The following is a 7,820-nucleotide window of genomic DNA, read 5'->3' as shown; positions in this document are numbered from 1 at the left end:
CGCCCATTTCAAGCAGCACCCGGAATGGAAGTGGTGCTCTAAAGATAGGAAAAAGTCAACCAGTAAGTTTGATAATTTTGGTTGGTTGGTTGGTTGATTGATTGATTGATTGATTGATTGGTTGGCTGGTTGGTTGGTTGGTTGGTTGGTTGGTTGGTTGGTTGGTTGGTTGGTTGGTTGGTTGGTTGGCTGGTTGGTTGGTTAAATACAAATGATTGATGATTGTAATTGGTTTGTTTTACCTTATAAAAAAAAAATAGAAAAAATAAGAAATGATAATTAAAAAGAAATAAAAATAACTGCTTGATTGATTTTTAATGTTAGGCTCGTGGGGATTGCGAAATAAAACTAATGAATGAATGAATGAATGTATGTGTGAATGAATGATTGAGTGAATGGATGGATGATAGAATGAAGGGATGGATTGACGGGTGATGGAATTGTGAACGAATAAAAAAAAGATGAATGAATGAATGAAGAAATGAAATTATAAAATAGCGAATAAAAAAATGGCTCTCAATAATTCCAATAAGATAATATTAAGGAAGAAAGATGTTGAGGAATTAATTGTATAATAATCATTATCATCATCACCATCGTCATCATCATAACCATCATCATCATCATCATCATAACCATCATCATCATCATAACCATCATCATCATCATCATAACCACCATCATCATCATCATAACCATCATCATCATCATCATCATAACCATCATCATCATCATAACCATCATCATCATAACCATCATCATCATCATCATCATAACCATCATCATCATCATCATAACCATCATCATCATCATCATCATAACCACCACCATCATCATCATCATCATAACCATCATCATCATCATCATAACCATCATCATCATCATAACCACCACCATCATCATCATCATCATCATCATAACCATCATCATCATCGCAGGTCAGTCCAATAATCAGGACGATGTTGTTAGTAAAGATCGGGTGAGTATGATGATGGTGATGATGATGATTATAATGCTGGTGATGATAATGATGACGACGATGATGATAATGATGTCAATATTTTCAGGTGAGCGGCTGCGAGATGGAGGAAAATGATAGAGGTATGTATGATCTTTGGCTGCCATTTTAAGTTTAAATTAAATTACATGACGTCATAGTCACATCATTTTATCGATCGCTAGCATCGTCAACGCAGCAAGCCTCGTCATCACCATCATCACTACTATCGTCACCATCATTGTTATCATCATCACCGTCATTATCATCATCATTTCCATCACCACCATCATCATCATCATCAGATCATCACCAAAAGATATCTGCCAACGAGATAGACCTCAAATGTAAAGAACACGTCGGTGAAACTGATGAGGATGACGATGAAAACGACGAGGGTGAGGACGACGACGACGACGATGATGATGATGACGATATGGGTCGTGACGACGATGAAGAGGATGATGATATCGGCAGTGGAAAATTCAAATCCTCCGGACCTCCCCAGAAATGTATTCTACGCCAGTCTAGGAAAGAGGAAAAACCGTCATCCAGTCACAGCGCTGGAAATAGCAGTAATGCTTTCCCTCACAAACCCAAGCCCATAAAGGCGAAACTGGACGTAGACAACAACCAAATTCTCTCTCCAACTTTTGTTGCGGTGTCTTTCCAACAGGGCCAGCAACACATGGCGACAATGTTGAAAGGTAACTCGACACTTTCGAAAGATGTCGTTGGTGTGGAGGCCATCAAGGCCACAAAACTGCACGACCTGGCTGCTTGTAGTGGCAACAGTTTTGGCGCTTTTAAAGTTATGACGCCATCTTTAAGGTCTAAAACGTCAACGTTGGCACCGTCTCAGCAGCAGCAGCAGCAGCAACAGTCTCAGCTACAGTGCAACAGTTTACAACAACAACAACTGAAAAAATGTCAACCAGTTGATCCAAACGTTGTAACGAATATAAAAGAGGAAAAGTTTGACAACTCACAACTTTCTGATGCTGCCTACTTGGTGACAGCAGCAACAACAACAGTCACAACAACAACAGCCACCACAACAACAACGACAGTTGGCAAAAATGTTGAAACGTTACTTTACGCAACGATGATGCAACAGCAGCAACAACAACAACAGTCTCACCCACAACAACAACTTTTTATCCTACCGTCAAATTTTTCATCATTGCTGAATAAATCTTTCGCTAAGAGTTATGCTGAACAACAACAGCAGCAGCAGCAACTACTACTACTTCAGCAGCAGCAACAGCAACTACTACTACTTCAGCAACAACAACAAAATCAAACAAACGTACGTTTAATGTTTACTTTCAATTAGAATTACTATAAGCAAGTTCTTCATGAATGGAACAAAGGCATCAAATTTTTTTTTCTCAAAAACATAACATTATCTTGTCTCTTGCAACAGTTAACTGGTGGAATGAGTCATCATTGAGCAAGGACGTCTGTCTCTTATGCAATGTAGGAATGGCCTTCCGGTCTAGACATTGAATCAGACAGCTGACTTCTGAAGATTCAAAATCAATCAATCTTCGTTTTGCTTCCAGAGACCCGGGGATCCTTGTCTCTTGCAACAGTTAACTGGTGGAATGAGTCATCATTGAGCAAGGACGTCTGTCTCTTATGCAATGTAGGAATGGCCACATCTGTGTTATCTATATTTCATTTTATATCCTTCCGGTCTAGACATTGAAGCAGACGGCTGACTTTTGAAGATTCAAAATAAGATTAGTGCATGTCAAGGTCAGCATGCCTTGATCTTACGAAACTGCTACATGTCTGGGGAGTTGATCCACACAGGGCCAACTCAGTTACCATGTTTTCCAAGGGGATCATGCCCCCTTAAAAAAAGGGTCGAATTATTCCAGGATTTGATATGACTCGCCTTGTTTCTGCCTCAGACATTTGACCGATTTGTCAGCATTTTTTTCAGGGAATTTGCAGAAGTTTTCTGAGGGATTAATCTCAAAGGCCTTGATCCGTCCTTTTTCATTTACCGTTTGGTTTCTGAATTCCACATTCATTTGTTACCTTCTGGACCAATTTGATTAACGGTTGTCTTTCTTTGGTCTTACTCTATTGGTGACTGTTATTTATTGTACATAAAGATAACATTCGTTCAAAGTGCTTCAAAGTATTCATTGCTCTCCTATTTAACATTTTTTTTCAGATATCCATGGCCTCTCTGCAACAGCTTTCCACAAAGCAGCAACAACAACAGCAACAACAGCAGCAACAAAACTTTCTCCTCCAACAACAGTTGAATGTATTTCAGCAAGCAGTGACACAGGAAGTGGCGACGCCAACAAAAGCAGCAGCAACAACAACAAATGATGCAACAACAATCCTTCCTAATCAAATATTCATCATGGCGTCCGTCAGCAACAACAACGCCGATAACGTTAACAACATTATCAGCAACTTCAGCAGCAGCAGCAACAACAACAACAACATCAGCAACAATCTGTCACCGCATGTGATAAGCTACATTGCCTCCCCGTCATCTTTCCAGCAAAAATCACCACTTCAGTTCATCATTCCGTCGCATCTTACAGCAGCAACAACAACAACAACAACATCAGCAACAACCACAGCAAAAAGTTCAACAAAGCTGCTCAGCACAGATGCTGCTACTTCGCAACATTTCATTAGAATGGAACAGCTGTCCTCCAACACGCCGACGGTCATCAACACTTTACAACAACAACAGCAGCAGCAACAACAACAGAAATTACAACACGAACAACAACAACGACAACAACTGCAACTTGTTGCACTACAACAGCAGCAACAAACTAAACAACAATCGCTTCAAAAACAACAATTACATCAACAACAGCAGCTTCAACCGCAGCAACAACAACAACAAACTCCTTATATTTTAATAAATGGATCTCCGTTTTTGGTGTTACAAAATCAACAACTCCTGCAACAACTGCAACAACTACCTCAACAAAAACAACCGCAGCCATCAACAAGCAACAAAAGTTCATCAACATCCAGCAACAACAACAAATCTGTGAATAAAAAAATTAGTACCATAATGAAGAATGAATATTTATTGACGTCATCACTATCATTATCATCATCATCATCAGCAGCATCACTATCAACACCAATGACAACATTTTTGTTGTCCCCTCAAGATCAACAATTGTTACTGCAACAGATTAAGTCGGCAACATCAACAGCATCTCAACAACAACAGTACCAGCATCAAGCTATTAAACCGGGTTTGTTTATGTTGTTGTTGAGGATGTTGTTTTCTTTTGATGTAGATGTTGTTGTTGTTTTTGTTGTTGTTGTGGATGTTGTTGTTGTTGTTCCTCTACAATTTCTCTATCAAATATTTTTATTGCATTAATTTCAGAAGGATTTTCTCATTTATTCATTAATTGAGGTAACTTTTTAATTGGTTTATAAACATTTCAATCAAGATTGCAACACTGCTGTTAGCACCCGCAACTTCAGCAACAGCATCGTCAATGTTGACAACATAAATAACAGCAACTACAGCAACATCATCTGCAACACAAACGACAACAACAACAACAATCACTCAACTAAAATCGGATCAACAACAGCACTGGGCAATAGCATTTTGATTGCGTCATCATTATCGTCATCATCATCATCAGCGTTACTACTGCCACCACCATCATCATCATCATCACTGCCACCACCATCATCATCATTGTCATTTAATATGGTTACACCTATTGCTGATTCGCAGAAGGGTTTTGCAACAAATGGCCTAACATCATCATCATCATCATTACCGACCCCATCATCATCAGCATCATCATTATTTTTATCATCATCATCATCATCGCTGCTACCATCAGACGCGAGGAAAGTAGTTCCTCTCATTCCCGAGATAAAAATAGAATCGGTGGTAGGCAGTTTGGAAAGTTCATCCGCCAGTTTCATTAGCAGGTCCAGTAAGTTGAAAGCAGTTCCTCCGCCGCTCTCCTCCCTCCCTTTAAACATTCTATCTCTCTCTCCATCATCGTTGTCATCATTATCATTACTGACACCGTCATCGTCGTCGTCATCATCATCGTCGTCGTCATCATCTTCTATAACTTTGAGGAAATTGTTTCAACCGTCACCATTGTTGTTAGGATCATCATCGTCGTCATTGCCATTACCTGCATCGTCATCAGCATTATTGTTATCATCATCAACGTCTTCATCGTCGTCGTCGTCACTGTTGAACACATCCGTTAGTCCAAGGCGGGTAGCATTGAAGAAGTCCTATCTACTAAAAGATAATAACAACTCTGCTCTTCACAAAAACAACAACAACAACGTCCTCTCCAACAACAACAACAACATTAACGCCAGCACAATTATTAACAACAACAACATCAAAACTGAAGACCAGACCGCTTCCTCCTCTAACAATTCTTCTGTCGTCCCAACAACTACAGCAGCAGCAGCAACAAATACAACAAATACCAGCAACTCAAACAACATCCCAAACAGAAGCTTTCACGACAAGATCTATCAACTGCCACAGTTCAACCCCGACCACAAGGAGCCCCTGACGCCTCTGCCAAAAAGTCCAAGGGATATTGTCAACAGTTACAGGAGAAAGAGGAAGAGCCATTTGGTACCTTTTAATGGTTAGTTTGTATTTGGTACCTTTTTGATAGTTATGTGATGTTCGGGGCTTTTTAACGGTTAGACGATGTTAATTATCAAATCAGTTGTTAATTATTATTCACGTAACCAACCAACCAACCAATCACAGACAACCTAGATTCCGACGACCAATCACGTGGAATGAGGTCACGCAATGGCTCGGCCTGCAGTACGCCTAAGACCCCGAAAAGCGCGCTGAACAGCTGCAAAGTGCCTGCCACCTTGACCACGGACGATGGTCACTTCTTCGGGAAAGATTTCAGTCTTGAAGGGGTGGCCGATCTCGAGAAGAAAAGTTAGTGAGGGGGTGTGACCGGGGGCGGAAGTTGGTCCCAGAATGATTTAATGAATAAATGAGTAAATGAAGGAATGAATGAATGAATGATGGAATAAATCCCGAGTTATTTAATGGAGTGTTAATCCTTACATGAATGGAATCATTTTTGTTGGAGCGGTCAATGTTGAAATTGCAACTCGTTGGTTTATCATCCTCACAAACCAGCTCACTTTCATTCTTCTCATCGTCACTTCATCACATCACCGTCACGTCACTAGTGGACGCATCCTACCAGCACAACACCACGAGCGGGGAGGTGTCTGCCGGATGTTTCTTAACCCCCAAACAGTTGGGCACCCCGGCATCTCCCGCCACCCACGGAATGATGCTGGACATCAGGAGGCAACTCGTCTGCCAGTTCTTTGAGGAACAACAAAATATGTTTCCCAGTTGTTAGTTGTTTTTGTTGCTAACCAATCAACCAACCAACCAGTCAATTAACCAACCAACTAACCAGTCAACCAATCAACCAACCAATCACACGCAGCTCAAGCTACGGCAGCTTTCCAGGCAAGACACTCGGAAATCTTCCCGAAGAAATCTCTTCTGCAGTTGAAAATTAGGGAAGTTAGGCAGAGAATGATGGCCGACTCGCTGACCACCACTACTACCACACCCGTCGTCTCAACTATTACTACTACTACAACTACGACTGCCACAACAGCTACAACTACCATCACGACTACTACTAATACGGCTACTAATTTTAGTAATTGTAATGCTTCTGAGTGCGTTGTTGACGGCTTTATTAGTAATGATGGTAGTATCATTAATACTGTAAGTGGTGGCGGTTGTGGTAGCTACAACGTAGTGGCGTCGTCGTCGTTAGTTGCGTCGATGAGTAACATCGGAATATCATCGCCATCATCTTAATCATCAATCCCATCATCTTCCTCATCATCATCGTCATCATCTTAATCATCAATCCCATCATCCCATCATCATCGTCGTCGTCATCATCACACATCCTCGTCGTCGTCATCAGCATTTGTTACTATCATTTTTAATCACGCTATGACGTCATCTTAATCCAACTTCCATTTCAACCGACATCAATGTTTATCTTTTTCCTGATTGTAAAAATATATATATTTAGATATATATATATATATATATTATATATATATATATATATATTGTAATTATCGACAACAATTAAACAATTGTTTTTATTCTAATCATTTATATTATAAAAAAATAATAATAATTATTATTATTATTTGATATTATTATTATCTTTAGTTTTATCATTTTTCTCATCAGAGGGTTTTATAACTGCAAGTGTCAAGTGCATTCAGTGTCTTTTTGCTGTGTGTTTTTTAAATATATTTATTATTTATTATTTATATTATTATTTGTTGTAGTAGTGGTAGTGGTAGTAGTAGTAGTAGTAGTAGTAGTAGTAGTAGTAGTAGTAGTAATAGTAGTGGTAGTAGTAATAGTAGTGCTAGTAGATAATGTTGTAGTGGTAGTGGTGGTAGTAGTAGTAGTAGTAGCAGCAGAGTAGCCATAGAAGTGGTAGTGGTAGTAGTAGTGGAAGCATTATTATTTTATTACTACTATTATTATTTGCGTTATTATTATTATTATTATTATTTTATTGTTATTACCATTATTTCATTTGTATAAAGAATATTATTTCGATTTATGAAAAATTGTTGTTAATGTTTGAAGAGGTTTTTTCATATATTGGTTGTTTTTCTGTTTTTTTGTTACTATTATTATTATTTATCTTATTATTATTATTGTTGTTGTTGATATTGTTATTGTTCTCTTCTTCTTAATATTATTATTATTCAAGTTTGTTATTTTTGGTTAATA

The sequence above is a fragment of the Helobdella robusta genome (assembly GCF_000326865.2).
Source record: "Helobdella robusta unplaced genomic scaffold HELROscaffold_47, whole genome shotgun sequence".
In the NCBI taxonomy this organism is placed as follows: domain Eukaryota; kingdom Metazoa; phylum Annelida; class Clitellata; order Rhynchobdellida; family Glossiphoniidae; genus Helobdella; species Helobdella robusta.
The sequence above is the reverse complement of the archived record's forward strand: the minus strand, read 5'-3'. Positions refer to the sequence as shown.